This window comes from Zingiber officinale, chromosome 8A (genome assembly GCF_018446385.1).
Source record: "Zingiber officinale cultivar Zhangliang chromosome 8A, Zo_v1.1, whole genome shotgun sequence".
Classification (NCBI taxonomy): Eukaryota; Viridiplantae; Streptophyta; class Magnoliopsida; order Zingiberales; family Zingiberaceae; genus Zingiber; species Zingiber officinale.
In genome coordinates, this window is record NC_056000.1 from 97,414,293 (window position 1) to 97,434,217 (window position 19,925).

Genomic DNA, 19,925 nt, shown 5'->3' on the forward strand with positions numbered 1-19,925 from the left:
CATGACCTAAATGGATCATTGTGTGTTTCGGCCATGAAGGGATAAATGCCCTAGAAACCCTAGAATGAAAATTAAATATGCTTATGTCACTCTACATGAAATATGATAAGTAGAAAACCTAAGTTCTCATACTATATGTTGTTTAGTGACCTAAATGAGGCTAGGGTAAGTTTCGGCCATACCTATTGTATGATGTCTTGTTATGAATTTATACATGATGTTAGTTCAAGTTCACATGCTTGTATGTTTGTTTTTAGCCCTAATGAATACTTGTTAAAAGATTGACCAAGACATACGTTAAGGGCTTGAAGGACTTAGGAACTAACTCAATATGCTTACTATGCTATTTGGAAAAAAATGCTATGAATATGGTTTAAGGTTTCCATGCTTTCATGACATTTGGGACCTTGTTTATATACTGATAGGGTTCGGCCACATGAGTTTAAGGACTTGGAGAACTTAGAAATCAAGTTAATCATGCTTATAATGCGTCCTATGAAATTTATGTGATGATGATTTAGGGTTCACATGCTTGGAGGTTGTTTTTACCTAAATTGAGACCTAAGGGGGTTCGGCCATGATAAGAACCCAAGGGTTTAGGAAGCTTAGAACCCAAGTTAACTATGTTACCATGTTTCTTATGATAGTATAATCACATGATATACCCTTATGCTTAACCATGTATGCTTGTGATTTATACCTTTTTATGATATGATATGTGGATAGGGATATGCATGTTTTAATGATATGTTATGTGCTTAGAAATATGTAAGCTTTAATGATATGCTATGTGCTTAGAATATGCATGCTTTTATGATATGTTATGTGAGTAGAAATATGCATGCTTTAATGATATGCTATGTACTTAGAATATGCATGTTTTTATGATATACTATGTGTTTAAAATATGCCTACTTTTTATGATATGATGTATGCCTAAGTGATGCATACTTTCTTATGACATGATGTATGCCTAAGTGATGCATACTTTTTATGATATGATGTATGCCTAAGTGATGCATACTTTCTTATGACATGATGTATGCCTAAGTGATGCATACTTTTATGATATGATGTATGCCTAAGTGATGCATACTTTTATGACATCATGTATGCCTAAGTGATGCATACTTTTATGCTATGCTATGTGACTAAATGATGCATTTTTATACATGCTATTTTACTTTGTAAGGCTTGTACCAAGGGTGGACTCCTAATCAGTCCCTAGGCCTTGCTTTGTGATCTAGGCTAAGCCTTGCTTTGTGATCTAGGCTAATAAGGGATGGGCTCCTTAGTACACCCCTAGGCCTTGCTTTGTGATCTAAGCCAAGCCTTGCTTTGTGATCTAGGCTAATAAGGGATGGACTCTTCAAATACGCCCCTAGGCCATGCTTTGTGATCTTGACCTAGTTCCTAGTATGATTCAAGACTAGCTACCTTGGATATAATTAGGACGCGCGCATCTATGTTATGTATGTGTGGTACAAGCCGGGGCCCTAAATATGTTGATATTATGTTCAAGTATATATATGTAAGAAGAAAATGGTTTTAAAAGATCATGAGACATACACATGTTTTTCGGATACATGTTTTTAAAATCATGATGCATATAATCTATGATTATGTTGTGTTGAGGCTATGATTTAAGATATGCCATGATATGATTATGTTATGTTTCATGCTATGTTTTAAGAGATGATATGCCATGATAAGATTATGTTATGTTTCATGCTATGCTTTAAGAGATGATATGCCATGATATGATTATGTATGTTTCATGCTATGCTTTAAGAGATGATATGTCATGACTAGTTATAATGTTTGTTATGTTGCATGATATGCTTAAAGAGTATGATATGTTATGCCATGACTAGTTGAGATCATGTTAAGTTGAGACATTATTTGATTATGCACTGATTGTTGGTTTTAGTGAGTAGGAAAGGAACTTACTGAGCCATGAGTGCTCATAGCTTACTTTCCTTGTACCACAGATAAAGGAAAAAGCTGGATGAGTTAAAGGAGCAGCAGGAGGGGCAACGAATATGTGTGTGGCGGTGGCTAGGCAACTAATTAAGAACCTGCTTTAAAACCTTTAAGAACTATGCTTTGGTTTTGTGAAATGTAATACAATATGGGTGACTTGATGTTAAGTTTTTATTTATTTTGTTATCATGTTATGAAACCATGTTAGTGTAGTTCGGTTTTAATTAAGTTAAGAAAAATAATTTTAAGTCTTCCGCTGTAATACGTACGTAGAGTATCGTAGCCCCGTCCCTTGTTGATAGCAGGGAGGGCGGGAGTTACATGACCAAGAGCAAGTCATTCGACATAGTCAACCTAATTCAAGCCTTAGATGAGCTTAATTTGCACTTAAGTCTCATGCCTATGTAGTAGGGATATGTAGGCTTAATTTAGACTCAATTTCTACTTTTATTTGGGTTGTAATAAAGTCATAAGCTTAAAATGGCTAAGTAGTCTACATTGGTCTTTACTAAATGGGCTTTCTTTTGTCCTTTTAGGGGTTTTTGGTCACATTATAGCTGTAAATAAAGGGGGTGATGGCCACACATGTATCTTTGACATATTTTCAATCCAAAGCATAGTGACTCTCACTTGTTGGTTTTTCATTGAATTAGAACTTATCAAGGCATTTCCTTGTGGCGTTCGAAGACTTATTAACCTCTATTCCAAGGTGTGGCATCTTCCATCTTCTATATTTCCTAAGCATTGGGTCAAGGTTCTTTTCAGCAATCTTATCGATTTAGTTCTTTCTTTCTTTCTTCTTCCATTCGTTGTAGGTTCTTGAGATATTTTTCTCTTTGGATTCACATCAAGTCTTACCCAGACTCAAATGATGAAGAACACCTGGTGAACCTGGTAAGAAAAATGTTCACCAGGAGAAAGAAGAATTTTAGCAAAAAAGACTTGCAGAAGATCATCTCCACCTCCAACTCTAACAACAAGAATGTGACCTGCTTCGGATGCAACAAGAAGGGGCACTACAAGACTGACTGCCCGAATCTGAAAAAGAAGAAGGCTCTTAAAGCAACGTGGGATGAATCGTTAGGGGAAGATTCAGACAGCGAAGAAATGAAGCATTCCAACTATCTTGCACTGATAGCGTACGGACCAGAATCAGAAATTGAATCAGAAGAAGGGTCCAAGCCTGAGTCGAGCCACAAGTTCATACTCATTCCGAAGGTTTCGATGAGGTATAATTTAGTTTAAATAAAAAATTCATTAAAATCATTGCATTCTTAAATAGGAAATTAACTACTTATGAAAATCAAATAAATGAACTAACAAAATATAATGATATACTTAATGAACAATTAAAATTGAACTCAACAACTGAATCAATTCAAACTGAAATCCTAACTCAAATTGCAAAACTTGAGGAGGAAAATTTCAGATTGAAAAATGAAACAGTTAAACTAAAGGAATTACTTAAAAAATTCACAACTAGATCATGTTGGATCGAGAAGCGCAAGAGGGAGGGGGGGGGGGGGGGGGGGAATAGCGCTCGTGGCTTTCATGTGTTTCAAATTCGAAAATCGACAAGAGTAAAGTAGTGGAATAAGAAATAGAAACAAGACACAAAGATACCAAGATTTACTTGGTTCTGAGCCTTAGGCAACTCCTACTCCAAGGCCTACACTCCTTGAGTGTTTACTTTGGGAAACAACTAATATAGCGCAAAATTTACAATTGAATATTACAATAAGTGCAATAAAAGCTATACTGACAACAAAATGGAAATTTTGAAGTTTCGGGTCGTCAGGGACTTGTCATAGCTTAGCCAGGTTGTTTCTTGAGCAGCACACAAAGGATGAATAGCTTTGGAATTTTTTATCTGAGTTGCTGGTCGAATACCCCATATAAAGGATGTTGGAGGTGCCTCAAAGCCCCTTGAGGGCGCCTCCAATGAGCCAAGTCAGCCGTGCGGATAAACGCTGAAGAAGTCCTCGTTGATCCTTTTGAAGGCGTCTCCTACCTGCCGTCTGAGGTGCCTCAGGCCTCCATGAGGGGGCCTCCAATGTAGCTTCTAGCGCTGCTTATGCCTTGTACCCGAGGCGCCTCAAGCTCCATGAGGGTGCCTAGGGTATTATTCATCCGAGGCTAATCTTGCTCCTTTGTCCCTGCAAAATATGTTAGTCCACAAACCAACCATATATCCTGTAAAACAAAGTTAGCACACACAATAATCATAATAATAAGAAAGTTTGACAGTCACGAACTGTCCGATTCTGAATTCGAATTTCCGACCGGAAACCCTAGGTAAAACCGACGCCTATTGTTCCCTTTTCCGGGGAACGCGTCCTCACCTACTCCACTTAAGAGAGCATACCTGATGCCACTCCGGTCCTCCAGATCAAGTGAACTTTTCGCCTAGGGTTACCACCCCTAGGACCTAGGGTTACCACCCCTAGGGGTTTTCGCCACCTAGGGTTACATCCCCCTAGGACCTAAGGTTACCCCCCCCCCCCCCATCTTAGGATTTCCTCCACCTAGGGTTACCACCCCCTAGGAGCTAAGGTTTCCATCCCCTAAGGTTTTCCTTCACCTAGGGTTACCACCCCCTAGGTTTTCCTTCACCTAGGGTTACCACAGTTAGGTCTTTCCTGAAAAACCTCATTCACACATATTAGATAACAAAACAAGTTAACTTTGAATTCCTTTGCCATTATCAAAACTTTGGTTCGATCGTCGGATGCTTCTCACACCAACAATCTCCCCCTTTTTGATTATGGCAACTAAAATTCAAAGTTAAGCGAAAAGTCACAATAATGAAGTGCTGTAAATATAACAGTGTAGGCATAATTGAAAAAATAGCGCAAGCATAACTTTAATACAAAGCTCTCCCTTAATAAAAACTCCCTTTAAAATTTTATTTTGAATTTTCTCATACTCTCCCCCTTTGCCATACATCAAAATAAAGCAAGATAGTAAGGAAAGATAGGAAAGTGATCAATGGCCTTAACTAAGAATAACTTCTTTTTGAGAGATCTTTTTAGAATGTTTACAATAAAGAATTAGAAATACTTTGATAACCACTTAGCTTTTTAGAATAAATTTCCTTATAATACTTTTTAGCTAAGTGTACTTCAAGGGTTTTAAATGAAACTTTAAATTTTGAAAAGCCTTGAAAATTACTTAGATAAATTTGAAAGGCTTTTAAAAAATATTTAGTTAAAATTGAAAGGCTTTTAAAAAATACTTAGCCAAATTTGAAGTACTTAACCAAATTTGAAAACTTTGTGAAAAGTACATAGCCAATTTTGAAAAAACCTTTTGAAAGGTACTTAGTCAATTTTTAAAGAAGATAGTTTGATTTGATAGGAACTACCACACTTAGCATTAAATATGAAATTTTCTTGTAGGAAAAATTTATTTTAGAAATAAATTTAGCTATGGGAAATTTTTGATTTGAAAAGTAACTTAGGTAAAAGGGTTGTGAAAATAGATGATAAAACTATAAAGTTTAAAATAAACTTCTAGAAAATAACTCTTTTAGGGTTAAAGTTGATTTAACTTTATCTTAAATTTTATCACCACTTGAAATAATTTTAGCTAATGCCACCCTCACAAAAAACATTCAAAAAGTCCTATAGTCCAAGCATGAGTAACCTAAAACTTAATTTTCTTAGCCACATGTCAAAACATTAGCTACTAGTTGTTTGCCTAGAGGGCAACAGTTTTCCTTTGGTTAGTCAAGTTATGTTAGTGATCCAGTTATATTTGACTAAGTCTGGATAACTTAACTTGATTAATGTAGGTTAGGTATTTATAGCCCAGACTTATGTCGATGCACAGACATAAGCATACTAGAGTCCAGGCAATACCCTATGCATCTCACACCATTCTAAGTGTTTTCAAACACAAGCAAGTTAACCCTAGTGTACTTGTGAGATGCTCTAGCTGAAACTAGGGGTACATGTAACGACCTGCCTTCTACTGGCTAGGTTGTAAGGCCGGACCGTCACATTATGTTGTGCTAACTATTCCATGACCATCATTAAATCTAAGCGCGGAAGCTGTACTAATTAAAATTGTGCTAAACTATTACCCTTTCTTGGTTCTACATGTGCTAAGGGGTGTAATCTAAACTATTCCTGACATATAATACATCCCCCAATGGTCAAGGAACTTAACTAAGAGTTTCTTGCTGATATCAGTTCTCCCAATCGATCCACGGATCGATTGGAATGGCCGGATCGATCCATTGATCGATCCAGGTGGCTACTGTATACGGAACTTAGGTTCGATCGATCCAGTGATCGATTCAGCACGCTACTGTGCTCTGGGCAATATTCTGGATCGATCGGCTGATCGATCCATACTGGCCAATCGATCCAGTGATCGATCCCGGGGCTTTCTGTTCGCGACAGAAGGCATCCGGATCGATCGGCTGATCGATCCAGGAGCTTACTGTTCGCGGGCGAACTTCTTGATCGATCGGTTGATCAATTGAGAATCCCCAATCGATCGGCCGATCGATTGGGGTTTCTGATTTCACACCAGAAGCCTGATTTCAGCACTATTTCATGCCAAAATCACTCATATCAATTCCAAACTAAATGAAATGCCTCCTAACATCAATTATCTAGCATTCTACACAAGTCATGGTGCATAATCCACTAATTCATAACATTTAAGCAAACTGAACGGCAAAACTAAAATAACAAAGTTCTTATAGTTAAACTTGCTAAAATCCTAAGATCTTTGTTCCAAGTTCCATCCACACACATCTTCATCACATTGCCCTCCAGCTTCCTCTAGTCCATCTTTCCTTTACCTTTATCTGCAGTATAAGGAAAAAGTATCTGTAAGCTTTCGCTTAGTAAGAAACCATCTACCTCACTAAAACATGCATACGATGCAATTCATGATTTTAAAACATGTTATTTGAAATGTGTACTGATTAAACCAAAACATGGCATGCTATCATACAATACATGGAAAGCAAAAGCTAGTCATGGCATACTATCATCTAAAGCATGTGTAACAAAAACTGAACATAGAGCTATCATACATAATCATAAGAGTGAGTTGAACTGAAGCATAAACTGAGCTAATTCTAGCAAATGCTAATGCTATACTTATTTCACCTAACTATTTTGTGAGAGTTTAAAACTACATATATAATAGATGAAAATAGTAATCATGCTGCTGTTTGAGCCCGGCAACTGTACGTGCTGTGCGCGCATCCCTAACTAAACCCGGGTTTGCAAGTCCCGAATTTAGTAGGGTTACTAGGTTATCTGAACCTAGGGACGACTGTGGGAGCCCAACCCAATGGATATCTAATCCAGTACAGTGCCACTGAGAAAGTAAAATACTGAACATAAGCTAATAAATTCTTGTCTTGCTTTTACTAGGTTGTCTCAACCCAGAACTAGGTTATCTAAACCTAAAGGCGACTGTGGGAGCCCACCCATTGGACATCTAGTCCTGTAAAAGCTGTAGCAAGACTATATGAGCTGTGAAATGCTTCTATTACATTTAACTAAGCTATTAAAATGCCTAAGTTGCATTTTAACTGTGGTAGTAATTTAATCGAACACTTGGTATGCGCTAATTCGCATCCTTTGTGCCGAAAAGCTATATACTACTAACTAAGACATGGAATTCACACGGAAGCTACTTATACTGCAGGTGAGGGGTTTCTTACCTCCTGTTCGGATTTTCTTACGATTCTAATCGCTAGATTTCCGGAGGAGACGATCCTTTCGACAATCTTCTCGCGTCTATGCGTTCCTCTCGCGGAGGGAAGCGTCCTCGTGTCCAAGATGTCGCTTGAAATTCCTCCTATGGCCCTAAGGACGAAATCCCTAGGTGTGCTTGTGGTTGGTGCCGAGAAAAGAAGAGGAAAAGGGGCGGCGTGAGGCTAGGGTGAGGAGGAGAAGAGTCACGATCAAAATAACTCTTCACTAAATTATTTCCCTATTTATATTAAGTGGTTAATCCGGCCAACTTAATTATAAATATAATTGATTCCCTCTTCTTTCAGCACGGCCCTGCTGGGTTCACTTGGTTACTAAGGTTCACCATAAGTCCTAGGACTCATAGGTCTCAGGTTCAATTCCAATGTAAGCTATTTTCGTTTCCTATTTATTTTTGCTACCTCCACTACTCTAAAAATTCCATAAAAATATTCTAAAATTCCATAAAAATCATAGAATATTTCTAATAATTATTTTGAGAAATTTCGAGCCTTACAATCCCCCATACCTTATAAAAAGTTCATCCTCGAATTTAGAATAACTCTGGGTACTTCTGCTTCATACTAGCTTCTGTCTCCCAAGTTGCCTCTTCTGCTGAGTGATTCTGTCAAATGACTTTTACTAATGGTACCTCCTTGTTCCGCAATTTCTTAACTGCTCGGTCTATTATCTGAATAGGCCGACTATCATAGTTGAGGTCTTCGCGGACTGGTACCGACTGGGGCTCAATCACCTGGGTGGCATCTTGGATATGCTTCTTCAGCATAGAGACATGAAATACATTATGGATGGCTGACATCTCCTGTGGTAGCTCTAGCTCATATGCTACCTTGCCAACCCTTTTGCTGATAAGGTATGGTCCCACATATCTGGGACTTAGTTTGCCCTTCTTCCCAAAATGCATTACTCCCTTCATGGGAGCCACTCTGAGGAATACTGTATCCCCAACTGAAAACTCTAAAGGTCTGCGCTGTGTATCAGCATAGCTTTTATGGCGGCTCTGAGCTGTCTCTATCCTTTGGCGGATCTGCTGTATAGCTGTTGTGGTATCTACCACTAGATCTGTCTGAAGTTCTAGTTCCTTCTGTTCACCACTCTCATACCAGCAGATTGGAGATCTACACCTCCGCCCATAGAGAGCCTCGTAAGGTGGCATGCCGATGGTGACCTGATAGCTGTTGTTGTATGCAAATTCTGTTAAACTCAGATATTTACACCAACTTCCCTTGAAGTCTAGGGCACATGCTCGAAGCATATCTTCGAGTACCTGATTTACTCGCTCTGTCTGTCCATCGGTCTGAGGATGGAAGGCTGTGCTGAACCTTAGCTTCGTGCCTAAAGCTGACTGTACACACTCCCAGAAGTGTGATGTGAACCTACTGTCCCTGTCTGAAATGATGGTTCGTGGGACTCCATGCAGTCTGACGATCTCCTTGAGATACAACTGAGCTAACTGTTCCATGGAGTAGGATATCCTGATAGCTAAGAAGTGGGCTGATTTAGTCAACCTGTCGACTATTACCCAAATAGTATCAAAACCATTCATGGTTCTGGGTAGTCCCACTATGAAATCCATAGAAATATCTTCCCACTTCCATTCTGGAATCTGAATGGGCTATAAAACTCCTCCTTGTCTCTGATGTTCTGCCTTAACCCTCTGACAGGTTAGGCAGGTGCTGACATATCGAGCGATGTCTCTCTTCATCCCAGGCCACCAAAAACGTTTCTTCAACCCCTGATACATTTTGGTGGAGCCAGGATGCATCGCATAGGGAGTCTTGTGAGCCTCATCTAAAATCTTCCTCTTTAGTTCCTCCTGATCTAGAACACATAGCCTGTCACCAAAACACAACACCCCGCTAGCGGACACTCTGAATTCTCCACTTTCTGATTCTGCTAATCCTTGCTTGTTTTTCTGAATTTCGGGATCCTGCTCCTGAGCTGTCTGGATGTCACCAAGGAAGGTAGACTCTAATGTCATAGTAGAGAGCTGTCCAACTATGAGTTCGAGACCAAAATCTGTGATCTCTTTCTGTAGGGGTGGTGACATGGCTACTAGAGATAATAAGGCAGCACTGGACTTTCTGCTAAGTACGTCTGCTACCCTATTTTCTTTTCCTGGGTGGTAGAGGATGTCTATGTCGTAGTCTTTGACCAGCTCTAGCCATCTGCGTTGTCGCATATTTAGATCCTTCTGAGTGAAGAAGTACTTCAGACTCTGATGATCTGTATACACTCTGCACTAAGCTCCATACAAGTAATGTCTCCAAATCTTAAGAGTGAACACCACTGCTGCAAGCTCAAGGTCATGAGTAGGGTAATTCCTCTCATAATCCTTGAGTTGTCTGGAGGCATAGGCGATCACCTTGCCATTTTGCATCAGCACTGCTCCTAGTCCCAACTTAGAGGCATCACTATATATATCAAAGCTGTCTGTATTTTCTGGTACTGTCAGAATAGGTGCACTGGTCAATCTCCTCTTCAGCTCGCTGAAACTGTTCTCACAGTCCTCTGTCCACTGGAATTTTTTGTTCTTTCTGGTAAGAGCTGTCAGTGGGGAGGCTATCCTGGAGAAGTTCTCTACGAACTTTCTGTAATAACCTGCTAATCCCAAAAAGCTTCTGATCTCACTGGCGTTCTTGGGTCTTTTCCAACTACTCACAGCTTCTATCTTACTGGGATCTACCATGATACCATCCTTTGAGATGATGTGACCAAGGAAGGACACCTGATCAAAACAAAATTCACACTTCGTGAACTTGGCATACAGCTGGTTCTGCTGAAGGATCTGCAATACTATTTTCAGGTGTTTTGCGTGTTCTTCCTAAGTTCCTGAATAGATAAGAATGTCATCGATGAATACGATAATGAACTTATCTAAGTATTCTCTGAATACCCTGTTCATGAGGTCCATGAAAGTAGCTGGAGCATTTGTCACGCCAAAGGGCATGACTACGAACTCGTAGTGTCCGTATCTAGTCCTGAATGGTGTCTTGGGTATATCCCCTTCTTTAACTTTCACCTGATGATAACCTGATCTGAGGTCTATTTTCAAAAACACTACTGCTCCCTTTAGCTGATCAAACAGGTCATTAATTCGGGGAAGAGGATACCTGTTCTTGATTGTGACTTGATTCAGTGCCCAGTAATCTATACACAGGCGCATGCTCCCGTCCTTCTTCTTCATGAACAATACAGGCGCCCCCCATGGTGAGTGACTAGGGCGTATGAAGCCTTTGTCAAGCAGCTCCCGTAGTTGCTCATGAAGTTCCTTCAGTTCTGCTGGAGCCATGCGGTAGGGTGCTTTGGAAATAGGATTTGTACCGGGAATGAGTTCTATCTTGAATTCAATCTCCCTGTCTGGTGCTAGGCCTGGTAACTCTTCAAGGAAGATTGCTGGGTAGTCACATACGACTCGGACCTCTGCTAGGTGTTGGTCCTTGTCCTGACTAGTATTGACTACTTATGCTAGGAATCCCGTACATCCTGAATCCATTAATCTCTGTGCCTTGATAGCTGAGAGAAACTTCTTGACTTTTCTCTTTGGTTCTCCGATGAACTCGAACTGTGCTTCTGCTTCTGGTTGGAATACGACTTTCTGTTTACGGCACTCTATAGAGGCACCGTATCTAATCAAGAAGTCCATCCCAAAAATGACATCGTAATCAGTCATGTCTAGCACTATCAGATCACAAAAGAGTTCTCTGTCTGCTATAATGACTGGCACTGCTCTGAGCCAGTGCATGGACGCCATAATTTCTCCTGAAGGTAACGTCGTTAGAAACTGACTACGGAGTACCTCTGGTGGTATTGTTAACTTCTTTGCAAATGTCTTGGATATATATGAATGGATTACCCAGTATCGAATAAGACAGTTGTACTTTGCTGTAAAGTACTGATCTGACCTATAACCACTGTCGAGACATTTGCTACGTCCTCTCTGGTGAGTGCGTAGATCCTCGCATTGGTCGTAGCTGGAGGAGCTTCTAATCTGCCCTGGCTGATGTGTGGACCATCTAAAGCGGCCTGCATCTGATGTAGCTGTGCTGGCTGGCCTCCATACTGTATCGGCTGTGGTTGAGGAAGACTTGTCTTGTTCGGGCATTGCTTAGCCATATGCCCTTCTTGTCCACATTCAAAGCATCCTCATGTGCCCTTGCGACAAACTCCTGGGTGAAATTTCCCACAAGTAGAACACTTGGGATAACTAGGCTGTTTGCTGGCTGGTCCTCCCTTTGGGTAACTCCCTGGTTTGCGCTTGTTGCTGGAGTTCCCTTTCCAGTTAGAGTTTTGGACCTGTTGTTTCTGAGTACCTGAGCCTCCTTGCCTTTTGGACTCTGAGAGGACTTTCTTCTGCTGCTTGAGATTGTTCTGGTAGTGCTCGGTGGTCAGAGCACTGCTGACTAGTTCCTCAGTGGTTTGCGGCCTATGAACGCCGCCAGCTACGTTCATTGCTATTTCCGGCCTCAGCATCTTAAGCATCAACCGGACCCGTTCTTTTTCTGTGCGGACTAGTTCAGGGCATAGACGAGCAAATCTGTTGAATTTCTTCACGGCTTCCTCCACTGAAAGGTTGCCCTGATGAAACTCCGTGAACTCGTCGTAGTGGCGGTTTGTGACCCGCATGTGAAAGAACTCCTCGAAGAATTCTTTCTCGAATTCGGCCCATGTCATCTGGTTCACTGGGCGCTTCGCTCTAATTCTCTCCCACCACATACGTGCATCCCCTGTTGATGTGCGTAGATTATATACTCTTTTATGCATGTTTTTACGCACATTTACATACTTTGAGCATGCTTGATCTATGCATTTTTATACTTCCAGCTTTCCTTTTAGCATATTTACTCTTTTGGTTCGGAGATCTGTTTTTTGTGCATTTTCTGTACACAGGAGTCGAAATTAGTGATGATTATGCGTCCTCGGGCAAGCTTGGAAGTAATTGAAGGGAGAGATCATCAGGCTGTGTACCATACATGGCCGTGTAGTCTTAACAGGAAGGGAAGAGGACATGGTCGTGTGAATCTCACACGGCAGTGTCTTGATTTGAAGAAATCATAGCAGATGCCTTACATGGCCGTGTGGATCTACATGGTTGTGTTAGGTTTCCAGAGGCCAAGCAGGTGGTGGCCGTGTGCATCACATGGCCGTGTAAAGTTTCTAGAGACCAAGCAGGTGGTGGCCGTGTGCACCACACGGCCGTGTAGCATTTCCAGAGAGCAGAAGGGTCCTGGCCGTGTGGCACCACACGGCCGTGCAGCTTTGGCAGAGAAGGAACTGGACATGGCCGTGTGAATCTCACACGGCCATGTCATGGGGCCGTGTGGCGCCCGATTTCCTCCTCTATTTAAACCTTCCTTCATGAATTGAAAGGGGCTCTCTCCCCCTTTGGGAGAAGGCAAGATTTGGTGGTTTCCTCCCATTCTTGGGAGGATTTCTGGGCGATTCTAAGGGAGATCTTGACGATTTCGACTCCGGAGCGAGGATTGGATCCGAAGACGAGGCTTCTTCGTAGATAAGTTTTCTCTTTCCCCCTCTTCTTGGTTTCTTGGATTGGGGATTTAAGAAATGCTTGTAATCTTGATTTCTTCGGATTTTCTTCCTCGATTCATGGAGTAGATCTTGTATTCTAGGATTAAGGGAGTATTTGTATGATGGATTTATGTAATCTCTTATGGATTTGCCATTTTTCTTGTTTCAATGACATTGTCTTGCTTGTATCAATTAGATCTTGAATGATTAATGGTGATTTGTGCTTAATTCTCATTCTTGATTGATTGTTTGGATTTCTTGTGGACTTTGTAGAGATAAACTCTCACTCGATCATCCGAGGGATCCACGTGACAGGTGAATGCCCGTGTAAGGACGTTTGAGAGATAATCTTGAAGAGGAAATAGGAATATTCAAGAGAGTAGGATGGATTTTTTGATTAGTTTCTTGTATCTTGATAGATTAATAAGTTGTGGGCTTCTATGTTGATATCCGAGGAAGGCATAGTAATAGGTGCGCTTCTGTGTAAGGACAACGTAGGTTCACATCTAATTGATCATATTTAGATACATTTCTAGGTCCTTAGCCGGTTATCTATTGCAAGAGAGAACCGGCAACTTTCTACAAGTGTTTGACAATTGAGGAAAAAGAATTGGTGAACCATTTACATTCAAGAAATCTTACAAAGAAACCTAAGCTCCTAGAATCTCCTTTATCATAACCCAAAACACTAAACTCTTGTTTGTTGATCTTTAATATTAGATTTGTTTACCCTTACTTTGCATTTGAAACGATTGGATAGTTGTTTAGCTAATTCGCATTGAGACATTTCTAGTGCTTATTCCAGTCCCTGTGGATACGATAATCTTTTATATTACTTGCGACATTTCCGTACACTTGCGGAGCGTAACAAGTTTTTGACGCCGTTGCCGGGGACTGCGCTATAACATTAGGAATTATCAATTGAGTTAGACTAAACATAACATTTGTTTTCCTTTCATATTGCATAGTTGTAACTAATCATTAGATTTCTGTTTTTACTTTCTTGTATAACTTTTACTTCTTGTTAATTCTTTTTACAAATTCAATTCTGCATTTTTGATTCTTTTATTTTTCTTTTTCTGTTGAATTGTCATCTTCCATCTTGTTCTTGTGTATGCGAAGATCTAACTTTGCAGGGGAATTCATTCCTTTTGACCCTGAGATTGACAGAACTTTCCATAAAAGAAGAATTCTGCAAAGGCAAATTGAAGAACAGGAACATTTGAACATGACAAATAGACCACTCAAGGATTATGCAGCACCTTATGCAAGAGGCTTTCGATCTAGTATTTCAAGACCTTCAGTGGAAGCTAATAACTTTGAGATCAAACCCGCAATTATATCTATGGTGCAGTAGAACCAATTTGGTGGAGGACCTCATGAAGACTCCAATCAACACTTAGAGGTCTTTTATGAAATATGTGGTACCATGAAAATGAATGGAGTTCCTTCAGATGCAGTTAGATTATTATTATTTGGGTTTTCTCTAAGAGATAGGGTAAAGCAATGGCTGAATTCTTTGACCCCAAATAGCATCACCACTTGGGAGCAGTGTGAGCAACAGTTTCTTGATAAATTCTATCCACCAAGCAAAACAGCTCATATGAGGAATTTAATTGCAAGCTTCAAGCAGACTGACTCAGAATCTGTAACGCCCACCCTTCTTACCCAACTAAAGGTGGCGCTACGTTCTTATACTACTTACGTACATGCTTTAGTTATAACAGCGGAAGAATAAAAACTTTAAAGAATTTAATTTATTAAGCATAATATCACATATTCTGATTTGTTCAAATGTGCATATGTTGATTCTATAACTAATCATATTAATTTGTCCGGATCGTTCTTTGCCGAGCCACCACCACACACATCACTATCTGCTCCTCCTGTTGCTCCTCTAGCTCATCCAGCTTCTTTATCTGCGGTACAAGGAAAGTAAGCTATGAGCACTCATGGCTCAGTAAGTTCCTTTCCTACTCACTAAAACCGAATTCATATCATTGCATATCAATATCATGCGAGGTATCATAAGCATACGACATACAAGGGTATCATATTCATAGTCATATCATAATATCACGTGACATAATATCTAATCATCAGATAATTCAAGCACATATGTAGGCAATGCATCATGAATTTGAAAACTTATACTTATAAGTACTTGAAATTCATATCATCATTAGAGGGGATCCTGGTTTGTACCACATACATAATGTGCGCGCTTCTTAAGTAGGTCCAAGGTAGCAAGTCTTGAACCCTACCATACATACATACTAGGTCCGAGTCTTACTCCATCGACCTAGGGCATTCAGAAGCCCATTTCTGACGAGGCCCGAGTCTTATTCCATCGACCCCGGGGCGTTTACGGAGCCCACCCTTGGTACAAACCATACAAAAATAATTTATCATGCATAACTATCATATCATATCCCTAACAATCTTTCATGCATTTCATTTTTCATTTCTTTTCATTATGTATAGCATTTCCTATGCTATCACATATCATGGCATTTACATAACATAAATTTCATTCTTTTCTCATTATGTATAGCATTTCCTATGCTAACACATATCATGGCATATACATAACATAAATTTCATTCTTTTCTCATTATGTATAGCATTTCCTATGCTATCACATATCATGACATATACATAACATAAATTTCATTCTTTTCTCATTATGTATAGCATTTCCTATGCTATCACATATCATGGCATATACATAGCATAAATTTCATTCTTTCTCATTATGTATAACACTTCCTAGGTTCCTTTTTTTTTTCTTTTATTTTCAATTATCTTCTAAACAAGAAAACAAATACATGATCCTTAACATTTCATAGGGAGAACCTCGTACTAGTTGGGTAAAACAATAATTTCCCTAGCCTCTTAAAAATATTTTTGGCCGAAATTCTAGGGTTAAGTACTCCTTTGATCAAGCATCATATAGGTGTAAAAACATGAAGAAGATCCCTTTTCTATGGCATAGAAAATCTATCATGTAGTGTAGACTTAGTTAGACCTCACTAGATTTCAAAAGCTCTTCTTAACCGAATTTTCTCAAACTTGTTTCTAGGTTTTTAAAATCCTCATAAAATCTGAATAATATATAAAAAGCCTTGTACCACAGGTGAGGGGAAGCTTACCTTCTTCGCTTAAGTTTCCTAGAGTTGAGAACTTGCTTGGACCTTTCTTCCTTGCTTGCTTTGCTCGGCACCAATGGAGGAGAGGAGTGGCTAGGTCTTTTGGTGGAGAGGAGGAGGAAGAAGAGGCTTCTCTTTCCTCTTGTGTTGCTCGGCAACAACAAGAGAGAAAGAGGGAGAGAGTGAAGAGGAAGAAGAGGTTCTTCCTCTTGTGTTGCTCGGCAACAAGAAGAAGAAGAGAGGGAGAGGTGAGTCTCGACACAAAAGGGAGGAGAGGAGGAGAATGAGTGGGGGATGAAGTTGAAGTCACCCCTCCATGCCTATTTATACTAAAATGAGGGGAGGAAACTTGACTTGATCCATCCTCCCTATTCATTTCTCCCCTTAAATGACAAGAATATTCTAGAGAAATGCCTTTTGAGTTCTCTCTTTTCTTTCCCTTAATTTCTCTCTTTTCTCTCCTTTAATTAAAATTCCTATCTCTCCTCTTACAATATCCTCTCCTATCCCACTTGGTTAACACATGCATGCATCCACAAGAGAACCAAGGATCAAAACTTGTTTATGTATATTTTTATTTCTTTTTACTTCCTTTTCCTTTTAAGTAGAAAGAATCCTTTCTTATTCTTAACTACTTAATCCTTTCTCTCCTTATCAATAATTCTCCTATCCCCTTTGGTATCCTATACATGTTCCTTACAAGAGATCCAAGGTTCAATCTCTCTTCTAACATTTTATTTTCTTTTGTACATAATAATTCGTATATTACTATATTATGCATTATGCATAAATATTTCATACAAATATATATTATCTCATATTTCTTCCTTTTGTCCATATTAATTCCATACATTTTAAATCATGCATAGATGATTTATACTCTCAACTTTATTTTTCTTTCATAAAGTTTTAATCATCTAAATCCATCTTAATATTTAACTTAGAATATTTACACCTTCTTTTCATTCGTACTCTCATTATCCTTACTTTCTTATCTAGGCTTTCTAGGAGTGTTACAGAATCTCTTTTTGAAGCATGGGATAGATATAATAGTATGCTCAGACAATGCCCACATCATGGGTTGGAAAGATGGTTAGTGTTGCACACTTTTTATAATGGTATCAACTATCATACCAAAGTGTCCCTTGATTCAGCTGCTGGAGGGGCACTTATGAACAAAAGTTTAGATGAAGCTGAAGAAATTATTGACAGTGTAGCACAAAATCATCATCAATGGGCAAATGAAAGAAGTGGTGGCTATTCTTCTGTAAACCCAACAATTAAAGCATCAGGGAAGTTTGATGTAGATGCAGTCACTCTTTTGTCTGTAAAATTGGACGCTCTTACAAAGAAATTTGAGAATATGGGGACTAGTGCTAATATGGTCAATGCTATTGGTACATCTTGTGAAGTATGTGGTAGTTCAGAGCACTCAAATGACTCATGTCCATTGGGAGCTATCACTGCACAAATCAATCAACTGGAACAATGTGATGCAATCATGAGTTACAATCAAAGGCAGAACAACCCATACTCAAATACTTATAACCCTGGATGGAAGAGCCATCCCAATTTTTCTTACAAAAATAATCAAGATCAAGGACCATCTATGGGGGCAAGACCAAATTTTCAAGCTGGGAAACAAAATTTTCAACATCCATCTTCTCAAGGCTTACCAAAGTCAAATATTGAAAAGATGCTTGAAGAAATTATCTCAAGTCAGAATGAAATGAAGCAAGATTTAGCAAAGCTCATTCAGAGAATAGTTAATTCTGAAAAGCATCAAAAGATCCAGGATAGTCAAATTGCCCAACTAGCTTCCTCATCATCTAGAGCACCAGGACAACTTCCAGGAAAACCTGATGTGAATCCTACGGAGCATTGCAATAGAATTGAGCTTAGGAGCGGACGGACCTTGGGAGACCCCCAAGTGACTGCTCCAAAAGGGATACAAAAAGAAGAAGAGCCCTCTCCTCTTATACCAAATCAGATTCAAGCTAATGAGGAGAGTACCATTGAGGTTGAAGAGACTCTTCCACTGAACCATCAGAGCAAAGCTGTCCCTTTTCCTCAGAGACTTACAATGCTCAAAAAAGATGAAGAATTTGGCAAGTTTTTAGAAAAAGTTAAGGAAATTTGTGTAGAGGTACCTCTTATTGATGCTATTCTTCAAATGCCTAGATTTGCCAAATTCCTGAAGGATCTCATGTCAAACAAGAGAAGAAGAGGAGAGGTTGAGACTATTGGCTTAGTGAGGAATGTAGTGCTATTTTTGAGAAGAACACTTCCCCAAAACTAAAGGACCCAGGGAGCTTTTATATTCCTTGCAGCATAGGAAAAGAATTTTTTGAAAAAGCTTTTTGTGATTTGGGGGCGAGTGTTAGCCTCATTCCCTATTCAATTTGTAATAAATTAGGTCTCAAAAACATTAAACTTACTACTATGGCACTTCAACTTGCCGACCATTCCTGCAGATACCCTTTGGGTATTATAGAAGATGTGCCAGTAGAGGTGGATGGGAATGTTATTCCCACAGATTTTGTCGTGTTGGACATGGAAGAGGACCCTAGGATTCCTATCATATTAGGAAGACCTTTCCTTGCTACAGCTGGAGCTATAATTGATGTCAAAAATCATAAGCTTTCTTTGGTAATTGGCAAGGAAAGGTTGGAATATGATTTATCTAATATCTCTAACCATGTCTCGTCTCTTTTAAATGCTTGTAGCAGGACAAGCATTTATAAACTTGAGGAATGGAATTTCCATCCTCATGGAAGGCCACCAAACGAAGGAGACAATGTGGTGGAAGATGTTGGGAGAAGATCTCCCAACAAAAATGAAAAGTATATCTATCCTCCAAGGGCGAGGAAAAGAAGCGAATGATCAAGTTTGGTCGAGCTAAAGACCTTAAACAAGCGCTTCTTGGGAGGCAACCCAAGGGTTCTTTTAGTCAGTTTTGATTTGTATTTTAATTTCTTTTAGTTTGATGCATTCTTTTGATTTTGTTTTCAGGTTAGGTGCAAAACAGAGCCCGGCCGTGTGCTATATACGGCCAGGCAAAAGTTGCAGAGAAGGGAAGTGCTTGGGCCGTGTCATCCAGACACGGCCGTGTAGGATTTCCCGAGGAGAAAAGGGCCTAGGCCGTATCTCAAACACGGCCGTGTAAAGAATCCCGAGAAGAAAGATGGAGAGGTCGTGTCCCAGACACGGCCGTGCGAGGAAACCAGTGAAAGAAGAGGGGGAGGCCGTGTGGATCTGCACGGACCGTGTCTGGAATCCAGAGAAGGAAGAGGGGGAGGCCGTGTGGATCTGCACGGCCCGTGTAGGGGAGCTATTAAAGTCTTCCTTCTACCTCACACAGCCAGATCTTGGTCGTGTCCTGCACATCCCCAACTCTCCAAAACATCTTTTTCTCTCCCAATCTCTTAAAAACTCCTCTCTAATCTCTCAAGATCTCTTAGATCCGGATTCTCCTCCTCACTTTTCATTCTCCTAACCTAAGAGCTTTGCTCTTTGAAGTTTT

At 39.8% G+C, this 19,925-nt stretch overlaps 1 non-coding gene across 1 annotated transcript; it reads right to left on the reverse strand.

The window, feature by feature from the left end:
• Positions 1-17,381: 17,381 nt before the first annotated feature.
• On the reverse strand, positions 17,382-17,485 carry LOC122013193. Its single transcript, XR_006120520.1, has one exon. It is a non-coding gene; the product is annotated as a small nucleolar RNA R71 (small nucleolar RNA).
• Between the last annotated feature and the right edge of the window lie 2,440 nt (positions 17,486-19,925).